Source organism: Gossypium hirsutum, chromosome A08 (assembly GCF_007990345.1).
Source record: "Gossypium hirsutum isolate 1008001.06 chromosome A08, Gossypium_hirsutum_v2.1, whole genome shotgun sequence".
In the NCBI taxonomy this organism is placed as follows: Eukaryota; Viridiplantae; Streptophyta; class Magnoliopsida; order Malvales; family Malvaceae; genus Gossypium; species Gossypium hirsutum.
Window position 1 is genome coordinate 93,799,011 of NC_053431.1, and position 15,788 is coordinate 93,814,798.

At 37.2% G+C, this 15,788-nt stretch overlaps 1 non-coding gene across 1 annotated transcript; it reads left to right on the forward strand.

Annotated features, from left to right (window-relative positions):
• Nucleotides 1-8,543: 8,543 nt before the first annotated feature.
• Nucleotides 8,544-8,650, forward strand: LOC121205438 (small nucleolar RNA R71). Its single transcript, XR_005900516.1, has one exon. It is a non-coding gene; the product is annotated as a small nucleolar RNA R71 (small nucleolar RNA).
• Nucleotides 8,651-15,788: the final 7,138 nt, after the last annotated feature.

The window sequence follows — 15,788 nt, forward strand, 5'->3', positions numbered from 1 at the left end:
TCAGATTTTTGTGGGACAGGGCCAGAACGGTTTCTGGATTCCCTGCTCCGACTTTGGAAATTCATTATAAATTAACTAGAGATAATTAGGGGTCGTACCATATATGTACAGATTCCTCTCTGAGTCTAGTTTTCATAGAAACAAACGGCATCAGTATTGAAGCCCCGTGCAGGGAGATATCCAAGTCGTAATGGGCAAAGGTCAGTGTAGTCGACCCCTGCAACATGGGAGACTTTGACTAATAAACTGTACTAATTGGCCCGACCAAAAATTCTAGAAAAAAATACATAGATGGGCACATGAGTCTAGTTTCTGGGAAAAATCACGAAACTGATTTTCGAGTTACGAAACTCAAGATATGATTTTTAAAACGACTAGTACACAGATTGGGCAGTGTCTGGAAAATAAATTTTATAAGGGGTTAAAGTTAGTTAACACCTCGTGTTCGACTCCGGTGTCGGTTTCGGGTTCGGGGTGTTACATTTGATTGGTATCAGAGCTATGGTTTAGTCGGTTCTAGGACTACCATAGCGCGTATGAGTTTAGCTATACATGCCGAATGTTAATGTTTAAATGTGTGATGACTTCCGACGGTTGAAATGTTTTTGTTTTGATTAGTAAATGGACCCCGGTGAAGAAAGAACCCTAGCGGATGACGTTGAGAGCGTAGCGGCTGCTCCTGCACAAGGGACGCCGCCTGTTGAACCTCAGTCATCTGCGAATAATCAAGGTGAGGGGGCTAAACAAGCCTTCTTTACCATGATGAATGAGTGGGTCGCGCAATATGCCCGAACCAACCCGGCTGTCCAACAATTCCCAAATTTGAATAATCCACCCCAAGAGCCTGTAATGCCATCAGTCGCTGATCCTGTGAGGCTGAGTAAGCCACCTGTAGACTTGATTAGGAAGCGTGGGGCCGAGGAGTTCAAGGCCATAGTAACTGATGATGCCGAAAGGGCCGAGTTCTGGCTTGATAACACCATTCGGGTGTTCGATGAATTGTCATGCACACCCGACGAATGTCTAAAATGTGCTGTATCTTTGCTGCGAGACTCAGCCTACTATTGGTGGAGGACCTTGATTTCCATAGTCCCGAACGAGCGAGTAACTTGGGACTTCTTTCAAACGGAATTCCGAAAGAAATTTATTAGCCAACGGTTCATTGATCAGAAGCGTAAGGAGTTCTTGGAACTCAAGCAAGGCCGTATGACTGTATCTGAATACGAACATGAATTCGTAAGACTCAGTAGGTATGCCCGGGAGTGTGTAGCTGATGAGGTTGCTATGTGCAAAAGATTCGAGGAAGGATTGAATGAAGATTTAAAGCTACTAATGGGTATTTTGGAAATAAAAGAATTCGTAACACTAGTCGAACGAGCCTGCAAGGCGGAAGAACTTGGAAAGGAGAAGAGGAAGGCTGAATTTGAAGCTAGAGATTATCGTAAAAGATCGACGGGTAAAGCTCCGTTCTCAGCTGTAAAGAAGTTCAGGGAGGACATTAATAAGTCGAGGGCGACTGCGGGAATTTCCATCAGGGCAAGACCATCGATGGGCTCCCGAGCTACTTCGGTAGCTAGTGTGGGCAATAATCGTCACGAGAAACCTGAATGTCCCTAATGTGGAAGACGACACCTAGGTGAATGTTGGGGCAAGTCTACTAGCAGGGCCTGTTACGGATGCGGTTCAAAGGACCACTTCATTAGAGATTGCACGGAGCTGGATGAGAAGAATAAGATTCAAGAGACCTAGTGGAGTGACATCTAGAGGTAGACCACCGAGAATTTTAGGAGGCAGGGGTGGTAGTCAGAGGGGGGCCTCTGATACGGCCGATCGAGCCGAGAACCGTACTCCTGATAGAGCATATGCCATTCGCGCACGAGAGGAGGCATCCTCCCCCGACGTCATCACTGGTACCTTCACTCTCTTTGATACTAATGTGATTGCATTGATTGACCCTGGTTCTACTCATTCATATGTATGCGAAACCTTAGCAACCAGTAAGACTCTACCTGTTGAGTCTACTGAGCTCGTAATTCGAGTATCAAACCCTTTGGGTCAATGCGTACTTGTTGATAAAGTGTGTAAGAGATGCCCTCTAATAATCCGAGAATCCTGTTTTCCGGCCGATTTGATGCTTTTGCCGTTCGACGAGTTTGATGTTATTCTTGGTTTGGATTGGTTAACCGCGCATGATGCGGTTGTGAATTGCAAAAGCAAGACTATCGATTTGAGGTGCGCAAATAACGAAATAACCCGAGTTGAGTCTGCGGACTTAAGGGGGTTGCCAGCTGTAATATCAGCAATGTTGGCCCAGAAATATGTAAGGAAAGGGTGCGAAGCATACCTCGCGTATGTACTTGATGACAAGGAGTTAGAAAAGAAACCCGAATCGGTGCCGGTGGTTTGTGAATACCCGGATGTTTTTCCTGAAGAGTTACCGGGTTTGCCACCTGTTCGGGAGGTAGAGTTTGGTATTGAGCTTGTACCTGGAACTACGCCAATTTCGATCGCTCCGTATCGTATGGCACTAACCGAGTTAAAAGAGTTGAAAGCTCAGTTGCAAGAATTGACGGATAGAGGTTTCGCTCGACCGAGTTTCTCACCTTGGGGTGCACCAGTATTGTTCGTGAAAAAGAAGGACGGAACCATGAGGTTGTGCATTGACTATCGTCAACTGAATAAAGTGACGATAAAGAATAAGTATCCGTTACCGCGTATTGATGATCTGTTCGATCAATTAAAGGGAGCATCGGTGTTTTCAAAGATAGATTTGAGATCGGGTTATTATCAGTTGCGGATTCGAGATTCGGACGTACCCAAAACTGCTTTCAGAATGAGGTACGGTCACTACGAGTTCTTAGTGATGCCGTTTGGGCTCACTAATGCCCCTGCGGTGTTTATGGATTTGATGAATCGGATCTTCAGGCCATATTTGGATCGGTTCGTAGTTGTGTTTATTGATGACATCTTGGTCTATTCAAGAGATGAGACCGAACATGCTGAGCATCTGAGGCTAGTGTTGCAAATTTTGCGGGATAAGCAGTTATATGCTAAGTTCAGTAAGTGTGAGTTCTGGTTAAGAGAGGTTAGCTTCTTGGGTCATGTGGTATCCGCATCGGGTATTCGAGTTGACCCGAGCAAAATTTCAGCCATACTTAACTGGAAGCCTCCGAGAAATGTTACCGAAGTCCGGAGCTTTCTAGGGCTCGCCGGTCATTACCGACGATTTGTCAAAGGTTTCTCGATGATAGCCACACCAATGACGAAGCTACTTCAAAAGGATGTTAAGTTCGAATGGACGGAGAAATGTCAGAAAAGCTTCGATCAACTGAAAACTCATTTGACTGAAGCTCCAATTTTGGTGCAACCCGAATCGGGTAAAGAGTTTGTCATTTATAGTGACGCATCCCTACTTGGGTTGGGTTGCGTATTGATGCAAGAAGGTCGAGTTGTGGCCTATGCGTCGAGACAATTGAAGCCACACGAGAGAAATTATCCGACCCATGATCTCGAACTAGCCGCCATTGTGTTTGCATTGAAAATATGGCGACATTATTTGTTTGGTGAGAAGTGCCATGTGTTTTCGGATCACAAAAGTCTCAAATAGTTGATGACTCAACGAGACTTGAATCTGCGACAAAGACGTTGGCTTGAGTTGTTGAAAGATTACGAGCTTGTCATTGATTACCACCCGGGAAAGGCTAATGTGGTTGCGGACGCCTTAAGCCGGAAATCACTGTTTGCTTTGCGAGCGATGAATGTACACTTGTCTGTTCTACCTGACAATGTGTTAGTAGCTGAATTAAAAGCCAAACCATTATTGACTCATCAAATTCGTGAAGCTCAGAAAGTCGATGATGAATTGGTTGCAAAACGAGCTGAGTGTGTTCCGAACAAGGAATCGGAGTTTCAGATTGATGATGATGGTTGTTTGAGGTTTAGAAGTCGTTTGTGTGTTCCAAGGAATTCGGAACTCATTCCGATGATTCTGAACGAAGCCCATTGTAGCCGAATGTCAATTCACCCGGGGAGCACGAAAATGTACAACGACTTGAAACGTCGGTTTTGGTGGCATGGTATGAAACGAGACATCTCCGACTTTGTTTCGAGATGTTTAATATGTCAACAAGTGAAAGCGGAACATCAAGTGCCTTCAGGGTTACTTCAGCCGATCATGATACCCGAGTGGAAATGGGACCGAGTCACAATGGACTTTGTGTCCGGACTGCCATTGTCCGCAAGTAAGAAGGATGCGATTTGGGTTGTTGTTGATAGGCTGACTAAGTCGGCTCACTTTATCCCCGTGCGTACGGATCTTTCATTGGATAAACTAGCCGAATTGTATGTCTCTCAGATTGTGAGATTACATGGAGTACCTATTTCTATCGTGTCGGATAGAGATCCGAGATTCACCTTACGATTTTGAAAGAAATTGCAAGAAGCTTTGGGTACCAAGCTGCATTTTAGCACCGCTTTTCACCCCCAAACCGATGGTCAATCCGAGTGGATAATTCAGATACTTGAGGTATGTTGAGATGTTGCATCCTCGAGTTCAGTAGTTCATGGGAACGGTATTTACCTTTGATTGAATTCGCTTACAACAATAGTTTTCAATCAAGTATTAAGATGGCACCTTATGAGGCTTTGTACGGTCGTAAATGCCGTACGCCATTGTTTTGGACCGAGCTTGGTGAAAGTAAAATTTTCGGAGTTGATTTGATTAAAGATGCTGAACAAAAAGTAAAGGTAATCCGCGAAAGTCTGAAGGTAGCCACAGATCGTCAAAAATCGTATGCGGATTTAAAACGAAAGGACATTGAATATCAGGTGGGAGATAAAGTGTTTCTTAAAGTGTCACCTTGGAAGAAGGTACTCAGATTTGGCCGTAAAGGCAAGTTGAGCCCGAGATTCATTGGGCCGTACGAAATTTCCGAACGAGTGGGGCCGGTTGCATATAGATTGATTTTGCCCCCTGAACTTGAAAGGATGCACGATGTCTTCCATGTTTCAATGCTTCGACGTTATAGATCCGATCCGTCACATGTGATTAATCCCTCAGAAGTTGAAATTCAATCTGACTTGAGCTATGAAGAAGAACCGATTCGTATCCTAGCTCGTGAAGTGAAAGAGTTGCGAAATAAAAGGGTTCCGTTGGTTAAGGTGTTGTGGCTCAAACACGGGATCGAGGAAGCAACCTGGGAACCCGAGAGCTCGATGAAAGAACGATATCCAAACCTATTTACCGGTAAGATTTTCGAGGACGAAAATTTCTTAAGTGAGGGAGAGTTGTGACAGCCCAAAATTGACCCTAGTCGGGAAGTGGTTTCGGGACCGCTAAACTGAGTCACCGAAAGGTTTGAATGTGATGTTTATTGTCTAGAATATGTAATCATGAATGTGTGAAAATTTCAAGCTTCGATTTAGTCGATTGCATGCGAATTTAGTCAATAGGACTTATATGAGAAAATTTTAAAATGTGATAGGTCAATGCATGAGGACCTATTAGTGCATGTGGAAGAAAAGGGGACTTGCATGTCAAATTCCCCCTCCCTAATATGTAGTGGCCGGCCATGCTATGGGTGGAAACATGTCACCAACATGTTGTGTTAGTGATGTATGGTAAGGAAAATAAAATAATAAGCATGATAATTAAATAATGAAAGGAAGAGTGATAAAAAAAAAGAAAAAAATAATAATAATGGTCTCATGCATACACCCTATTGCCGTGAGCTAAAGGAAGGAAAAGAAAGGTTTTGTTCATCCTTTTTCAACCTCTTTTGACCGAAAATCCTAAGGAAGAGGATTAGGAGGAAGTTTGGCCATGCATGTAACTAGATTGAGGTATGTTTAATGTTATTCTTTGAGATTCATGTATATTTTAAGTTGTAAGTTCAAAATCTACCTAGCCATGGTTCAAACTTTGTTAAATGATGGAGATGACATTCGGCCATGAATGTTACGTTCTTGGTTGGTATTTTGATGTCTTTGGTGATGAGGTAAGGAGATGGTTGACTTTGGGTGTTTAATAAAAGGGTTTGGATGTGAGAGTGTGTGAGAAGTAGAAATGAGGAGTCTTAGCAACTCCATGAAGGTTCGGCCATGGTAGTTTGAGGATTAGAGATTTTATTTCTTGTTAAAAATTTGATGAGTCCTAGTGTGTGAAGTGTTTGAACCAACTAAGGATTAATAGATGCATGGGTACAAAGTAGGAAGAATCGGCTACTATGGTTGACACCAATGCCGAATGTAAAGATGTTATAGTAAATAATGTATGTGATTTGAGTTGATAATGTGAAAAAGGATAATTAGATGTATTATAAATGATATAAAGATTTTAGAAATTATTTTGGTTAGGTGTGTGTATGATTAAGTATATTCGGAAATATACTTAAAGTGAGTACTTGATATTATATGGGAGTATGTATATTCGGCCACATGAGTAAATTTATATATGATGTTAAATTTGATTATGTATAATGGGCATTAAGATGTGGAACTTAAGAAATGTAGTCATATGTGGAATTACATGATGTTATAGTTGACATTGTACACACATACATCCATTCGGCCATCAACATGAGTAATTAGTGAGGATGGTTGCCGAATATACAAACATACATAAGCATGTGTAATTGAATTATGAATGTTTAACAAGATGGTTAAACTAGTGAATTATTGATTAAGCTCAAGGAGCTAAAGGAGGAGAATCAAGCAAAGGCAAAGAAAAGATCACTGAGTAGCCGAGTTGGAACCGTCTTACCCAACACAAGGTAAGTCATTAAGCATGTAGTTGGTATTATTTCAAATGGTCATAATGTTTATGTATTGATGCTGAATGGAATGAATAAATATACATATATATATATATGCATGTACGTATGTGATGATGAAATTGTTGAATGAAAAGAAAAGAGGTAAGATGTACTGAGTTGTTGATCTCGGCACTAAACGTGCGGGTATAACCATTTATGACCATGAGATTGGCGCTAAGTGCGCGGGATTAAATTGTACAGCACTAAGTGTGCGATTTGACTATGTTGCACTAAGTGTGCGAAATGAATATGATGGACTAAGTGTGCGAATTGACCATGCGGCACTAAGTGTGCGAGTTTGACTATGTAGCACTAAGTGTGCGATTTGATTACGTAGCACTAAGTGTGCGAGTTGATTATATAGCACTGAGTGTGCGGACTCAATATACATTCGTGAATCATTATGGACACTATGTGTGCGACACTATTGAGTCGATCGCGGACAGCGGATCGGGTAAGTGTCTTGAGTACATGGCTAATAGGTGCTATGCTTATACTTGGTGTTGAGCTCGGTAAGTTTGAACCTATGTGACAAATATACTTGAAGTCACGTACATAAAATTTATCGTAGGATGGGTGAAAGGCCGTTTAGTCGTTTGACTATAACGAAAATAAATTGATTTATGAAAATGCCTCAATGTCCTGTTGATGAGTATATGGAATGTGAATGCATGAATTGATATGAAACTGAATCGATAGGTTGGAGGAACTATGGTATGGTTCGGTATGGATGGAGTAAATTGTCTCGTTCCATTTTGTTTCCTCTTGTGATAATGTTATTGATGGATGGTAGTGCATTGCTTATGACTTACTGAGTTATAAACTCACTCGGTGTTTCCTTGTCACCCATTATAGGTTGCTTGGACTCATCTATTTTTGCGGGGTCAGGCCGTCATCGAAGTCATCACACCGGATAGCAAGTTTTGGTACTTTCTTCTTAGTTGGCTTAGAAGAACATTTTGGCATGTATAAGCTATTACGTTGTGTTTGAACTTTGGCATGTAAACTTTAAGCCATGCGAAAATGGCACGAATGTTCGATTGAGTTGGATCAAGGGTAGGCACGAAATGGATCTAGTTACTTTCGTAACAGATGCTGGCAGCAGCAGTGTCATGAGATTGAAAAATCACTAAAAATAGTAGGAGTGGAATTAATTGATGAATAAATTATGTAATCGAAGCTCGATGAGTCTGTTTTCTTGAGGAAGTAACGAAAAGATCATATGGGCAGTATATTAAGAGATAATCAGATTTTTGTGGACAGGGCCAGAACGGTTTCTGGATTCCCTGCTCCGACTTTGGAAATTCATTATAAATTAACCAGAGATAATTAGGGGTCGTACCATATATGTACAGATTCCTCTCTGAGTCTAGTTTTCATAGAAACAAACGGCATCAGTATTGAAGCCCCGTACAGGGAGATATCCAAGTCGTAATGGGAAAAGGTCAGTGTAGTCGACCCCTGCAACATGGGAGACTTTGACTAATAAACTGTACTAATTGGCCCGACCAAAAATTCTAGAAAAAAATACATAGATGGGCACATGAGTCTAGTTTCTGGGAAAAATCACGAAACTGATTTTTGAGTTACGAAACTCAAGATATGATTTTTAAAACGACTAGTACACAGATTGGGCAGTGTCTGGAAAATAAATTTTATAAGGGGTTAAAGTCAGTTAATACCTCGTGTTCGACTCCGGTGTCGGTTTCGGGTTCGGGGTGTTACAGAGGTAACCCATGGTGAGGGCACCTTCGCAATAGATCATTGTATCTCTCCCATGCATCGTAAAGTGTTTCTAAGTCCATCTACACAAAAGAAGAGATATCATTACGTAACTTAGCCATTTTAGCCGGCGGAAAATATTTTAGTAAAAATTTTTTGGTCATTTGTTCCCAAGTAGTGATAGACCCTCGTGGTAACGAGTTTCAACCACAGTTTAGCTTTGTTTCTCAGTGAAAAAGGGAATAACCGAAGGCGAATGGCATCATCAGAAATGCCATTAATTTTGAAAGTGTCGTAAAATTCCAGAAAATTCGCCAAGTGAGTGTTGGGATCCTCATCCTGCAAACCATCAAACTGAACAAACTGTTGTATCATCTGAATTGTGTTAGGTTTCAGTTCGAAATTATTCGCAGCAATAGCAAGTCTAACTATACTTGACTCAGTTCCTGTTAAAGAAGGTTTAGCATAGTCATAAATAGTACGTGGAGCAAGATTTTGACTAGCCGCAATTGTAGGAGGTAGCTGATTGCCTTGGTTTTCAACCATCTCTTCGGTTGGGGGTTGAGTATTGTCTTCTTGCTCGTTCTCCGTGTATCTTAAGCTTCGCCTTATTTCTCTTTGGTTTTATGAACTGTACGATCGATTTCTTCGTCAAAAAGTAATGACACCGACGGGTTTCTTCTAGTAATAAACTATAAAAACCTACCAAGAGAAATAAAAAGTAAATTAATTAGTAATAATAATAAAATTAAATTAAATTGCAAGAAAAATAAATGGCTAAAGTAATAAAAATTAAGCGTTCCTAATATCTTAGTTCCCCGGCAACGACGCCAAAAACTTGATCGCGTGGTTTCGTGATAGGTTTTAAATATTTATAATTACTTGTTCTTTGAACTAACTATTATCGCGATGTAGGCAAGTGTACCTATCGAACAGTAGTATAGTTTTAGGAAGACTGGATTATCGAACCCAAAGGAACTAAAAGTACTAGTAATGACTGTCTTTTTATTATCTAGCCTAAGAATAATGGGGTTTTGTTTTAATTAACTAATTATCTAAACTAAGAACTCACAGAGAAAAGAATTGGGGAATTGCTTTTGTGGGAAAATCAATTGACTTTAAGACAATACCTAAGGAAAAATCCACCTAGACTTTACTTGTTATTCTGGCTCTGAACCGAACGATTTATTCATTCAACTTGTTCCGTAGAGATCCCTAAGTTATGTTATTATCCCTATTCAAGACTAATAACGTCTAATCCCTAGATTGAATAACTGAGACTTTTCTCTAATTAACACTCTATGGTTGCATTAACTCGATCTATGGATCCCCTTTTTAGGTTTCACCCTAATCCGGCAAAATCTTGTCACCCTATTTTTAAGCGCGCAATCAAATCCGCTTAATTATGATAAATGTACTCTTAGCCAGAGTCTATTCCTCCTCTGAATAAGAGCTTATCTTGAATCAGTATCCTGGGATATCAAAACAAGAATTTAAGAACACATAATTAAGAACAAGTTAAATATTTGTCATACGATCCAGAAAATAATAACAAGATTCGTCTTAGGTTTCATTCCCCTTAGGTATCTAAGGGTTTTAGTTCATAACTAAATATGAAGACATCTCAGAAAAATAAAGAATACAAAACATAAAGAAAACCCAAAACTCTTGAAGGAAAATTGAGGAGAGATCTTCAGTCTTGATGATGAATCCAGCATCCGAGATGGATCATTCGGCTTCCTTGGAGTAACTCCTTACTCCCCCTTCTCCGTCTCCCTTTTCCTCCTCCTCTAGGGTGTATTTATAGGCTTTGGAATGCCTAAGAGCCCTCAAAATTGGCTTTTTCTGAATTGGACTCAACTTGGGCTCGGCAGGGACACGCCCATGGCACACGCCCATATTCGATTACTTCAGGCCGTGTTCGAGCCTTCCAAATTGACACGGCCGTGTGGTCTGCCCGTGTGAGGAGGTCCCAGGCCGTGTTGATTTCGTACCTTGGCCCATTTTCTTTGTTTTTGGCCTGTTTCTCGTTCCTTTCGCTCTCCTATGCTCTCCTAAGTATAAAACATGAAATTAAAGTATTAGGAGCATCGAATTCACTAATTCTAATGAGAAATCATCCATAAAATGCATTAAACATGGGGTAAAAATATGTATAATTTACAGTTTATCACTTTAAGTAAGCTTGTTAAATGAAAAATGGATGTTTTTGAGTTATGGTTTGTAAATAATGTCAATTATAGTGTCAATTAGGTTATGCTTTAGATTATATTGAAAATATGTTTTCATGGAATATCATTTAATGCATGATTATACGACTAAACCTAGTCAAAATATGGTTGTATGCTTAAAACATGTTTACCATGAATTTGCTATTTAAGTTCGGTCTTGAATGGCAATAAGTGAACAATATTTTTTAAAAGTCATATTGTAGTTGTTTTGAATGACTGAATGTTGACTATTTGTTGGTTAATGAGTATGTAAATTTTAGGCATATTAATTAGCATAAGAAATGAGGGTACTTTTTGGTGGTGTTTGTACTTAAAATGGTTTAATTTATTATGGTCTTACGTGTATGATCTAATGATTAAAAATAGGTATGTTTAGTCTTTAATGATGAATGTTTTAAATGAAGTATATGAAAATGTATGACTATTGATGTATGGATGTTTTAATTTGCATTAATATGCAAAGCATATAGACTATTACTAATGTCGCATATGTAAGTGGTTTTTAAGTTGTGTAATATGTCTTATTTAGTTTTAAGTATGTGTATGTATATTGGTTAAGGAAATGTCATATTGATATTCGACAAAAGAAGTAGACATGTTGTCATATATTTGATGAATAACTATAATGTTACATATTGAAATGATATGGGATTTGGTGTTATACGCATAAATACAAAGATGGTATCAGAAGTATGCTTGACCATGTTGAAAATAATTAAATGCAGTGTATTTTAATGCATAATATGCTGTGAGTAATGCATTGAAATTTGTGTTATGGATTATGTATACAATATGAAAATCAATGGGTGTTTTGATATGTAAACTAGCTATATGCTCTATATAAATGAGTTTTGACTTGTGTGACTATATGAATGTTTGGAATTGCGCTTTTGTTTGGTAATGCCTCGTAACCCTAATCTGGCAACGGATACGGGTTAGGGGTGTTACACATACACTTCTTATGGCTTAATAGGGTGATCATACATCAGATAAATGGATCTCCAAACTCCCACAAATATCAAATATAGCCCACTAAGTTGAGCAGGCCGAAGCACATGCTCCCTTATAGCACCTCAAATAACCCAATGAGTGGAGACTCATGCTCAACACTCCATTTTCTACTTTGAACAAATCAATCCACCTAGAGCTATATGCCCGCAATGTCACAAATAAAGATGAATACTCAGAAATCTTATGGCATGCCAACTATATCCAATGGATCCACCATGTATGTTGTCAATATATTCAGTCAAACATAACATATAAATCAGTCATTATTGTGCTCAATTTAATATAACAAAATGCTTATGTGTAATATGTAACATAGCCATTTAACATGCAATTAAATCAAGAATTTTATTTGTCATTTTCTAATGTTCAATTACCAATTATAACACCAATATATCATGATCAAAAACTCCATTAAACATGCTTTAATCATCAATATAATTAACCTATTTAAATTTCACAAAACCACATAAATGCTTACTTACCATTAATCAATAAAAAATCAACTCTTGCACATATAATATCAATCTTGCAATAATCAATCATTCAACCATAATTAATAAATTGAAATAATCAATTAAGTTACTAATTAAACATAAATGAGGGTCAATTTGCCAAATCACCCTTAGAAACACTCACCACACAATTTATTCTACGACAAACAAGTGATCAACCAAGCAAATCCAAGCTTCAATTCAAGTTAGCTCAGTCCTCTTCAAGTTCGAAGCTTCAACATAGATAAAGTAGACATTTCCACATTTCCAATTCTATAATAAATACGAATTTTAATTAACTGTAATAATCAAAATCGTCTCACAAAGATATCTTACCGGATTTGAAACATCAAGTCGAAAACTCAATTCCTCACAAAATCGATCTCTCCAACCCTTCTAAACACTTTCAATCATCAATACTATACCAAATGCATTTATACTAAGTATCAATTTCATCTTTAAATTAATTTAATAAAATTCTGGAAAATCGGTTCATAAAGATGATGAAATTCAAATTTCTTTAAATTACCACACAAATCAAGTTTAATCTTGATAAATAAGATCAAGAACCTTTTAATAGATCCATTTTGAATTGGAACATCCATTGATTTGTGGATTTCCTTTCAAAATTCAAGATCCACCATTAAAGAACCACAAGTTCTTGGAAGAAGGTAACATTGATAAAAATCCTTTAATTGACTCTCAAATTATGTAAAAATGTTTCTAATCATCATAAAAACAAGTTTAGGATTGAATATTACCTTTGATTTGCTCTAAATTAGTTGACTAAAAATCTTAATTCAATAAACTTGAGAAGTTTCAGAATATTTTTGGATACTTTTAAGGATAATTTCGGGTGAATTGAGAGAGTATTTTGAGAAGGAAAAGTGGGCTAGATACATTAGTTTTAAAACTGAAACCATCCACCAGAAATTTAAAAATTAAAAAATTTATCTTACTTTACCATTTAATCATTTCCCTCCAAAATTTCAAATTTTAAGGTTTATTTGCCATATAAGTACTCTAAATTTTCGCTTGTTTTACAATTAAATCCTATTTAATTAATATTTAAATTTTACTCAAATTACCCTCAGTAAAATTTATTTTAGAATTCATTTTCAACCCAAATTGATTATTTTCACTAATAATTATTTAAAATATTTAAAATTAATTATTCAAAAATATTTTATTTAATTTTCTAGATTATTTTATTTAATCGATTTTAGATGAAATTTACCTTCTAAATTAAATTAAAAATTACTATAAATGCTATAAATTCCTAGTTTCACACTCGGAACCCAAAAGGTATACTCGAAACTACTAGACCCAGTTTAGGGATTTTACAGACTTCATATGTTTCCATAATCAAGCTATATTCTTACATAATATGATCTCATGTTTATTGTTCTAGCGGACTTCCGATTCTGAGGAATCAATAAACCTCTTCTAAGGTGTTGCACCAAAGAACCTATAAACTATTTCCACAGTGTCTCCCCAAAGGACTTATAAACGTTATCGTAGTGTCGCTCTAACAAGCCAATCAATAACATTCCACGATACCACCTAAACTCCTTTGTATCCCTTTATCAATCCGCCCATTCCTCTATGATGTCAATTATTCCTATATTCCTCTACCCCTTCAAGGTAAATTCTCTCTAGACCCACACATACATTAAAAACATGTATTTCATGCAATTAACCCTACTAGTTATTTTAAAATACAATACGTCATCCTTCTATTCTTCAAATCATAACCAAGTAATATTCAACAAACAGACTTGCAATAGTGTGTACACTCACAGTATCATGCATATATAGCTTGATAAGGAACCGAAACTTGGTGCGTTGGGTATAGACTTCTGTAGTATATAACATCATTCACAATAGTGGAATTCATAGCCCAAAACATGGGTAAATGATAACCTCTCATTGGCATTACATGATTGATGAAAAGTAAACATGACCACAAGTCGTCCGTCTTTGTGATGGATGACTTGATTACTAATTGATAGTAATTGACTTTTAATGAAGGAAGATGTAATGGTTACCATGAGTTAAAATAGGATTATATTGGAAGAAATGATATTATCCCAAAGAGATCAAGGATATCCTATGAGAGTAACACACTAATGACAAGGTCATTGGAAAACCACTAAGTAGTTGCTTTAGTAATGGTATGTCTTTGGGGAGAGCTCAATCATGATACTATAGTGTAATGAATTTATGACTAAATGAGTTTATAATTAATAAGCAAAAAGCCAAAAATTAAATATAAATCATTTGAGCCACAACTTTATATAATTGGTCTCTTCGCTAACTCATTGAAACCATAATTGAATTGCGTGTTTGAATATAAATGAATGGAATTAATAGAAAAAGAGAAATGGGAAACATCTAGGAATAATTATGGTTTTCTCTGAAATGGAGAAATGGAATCATTTAAAAATGAATGTAGGTTTCCAAAAATGGAAATGAAAATAAAAATAAAAATTTGCAGTCCTATTTAAGATTACTTAAAAATGATAAAAGAATGAGTTTATGTTATTGGACTGTTTTAAAGCTCAAAAAATGAAAATAAATCATTCCATCATAGTGAACATGTTGAGTTGTGACATATTGAACAAATTTTATCAAAATTTTATCGAGGGTAAAATCGTCAAAATTTTATCAGGGGTAAAATCATCAAAATTTTACTAGAGTAAAATTGGGACGATAAAATTATTTAACATGTAAATATTAAAGTTTATTTTTGGAAATAGAAAAACTAAATTGGGTTGGATCACATTACAGAGTACTAGATAAAAAGGCCTAGGAAGTACTCGTAATTGGACTCGATATAACATGAAAGGGGCGGTAACCCTAGTAGAAATACAAGAGTGGGTCATTCACCCCTCTCCTAGTCTAAGTAGGATGTTGTTTTCCACTTTAAAATAAACATCTACAACTCTAAAAGGGTTCTACCTTCTCTTCCTATAAATAGATGACACTGGTAGAGCTATTAACACAACTTTTGAAAAAAATTTATTCTGCCGAAAAGTAGAGAGAAATTATTCACAACTTATAAACATATTTTTCATAATAACAATTTTACCGGTTTTTATTAAAGAAGAGAGACTTTTTGTTTTTACCCTAAAAGGAAAAGTTTTTAGTTCTATGTTTCAGTTCAAATGGTTCGAGCCCACACTCGAAATAGTTCGTGGTATGAGAATAGCGGATAAGATCGTTTGGTTGAAAGCCAAAAAACATCAAGGATCCACTTATCCAAAAACAATGTATGATTTCAGTATAAGGTTTATTACTATAAATATCACAAACCGGATCAGTTTTCAAAATTTTTATTTTCCACTGTGCAAGAAAATCATTTCAAACTGAGTTTTTTTTTCAACAAACAACCATTTATTTCAGTTAATTTGAAGTCATTTAAACCTTAAAACCTAGAACACAGTATACGGAAACTAATTAGGAATCATTGCCCTCCTTCTTTCCCTATTTCTCGAGCACACAAGGTTAAGAAGCTTATC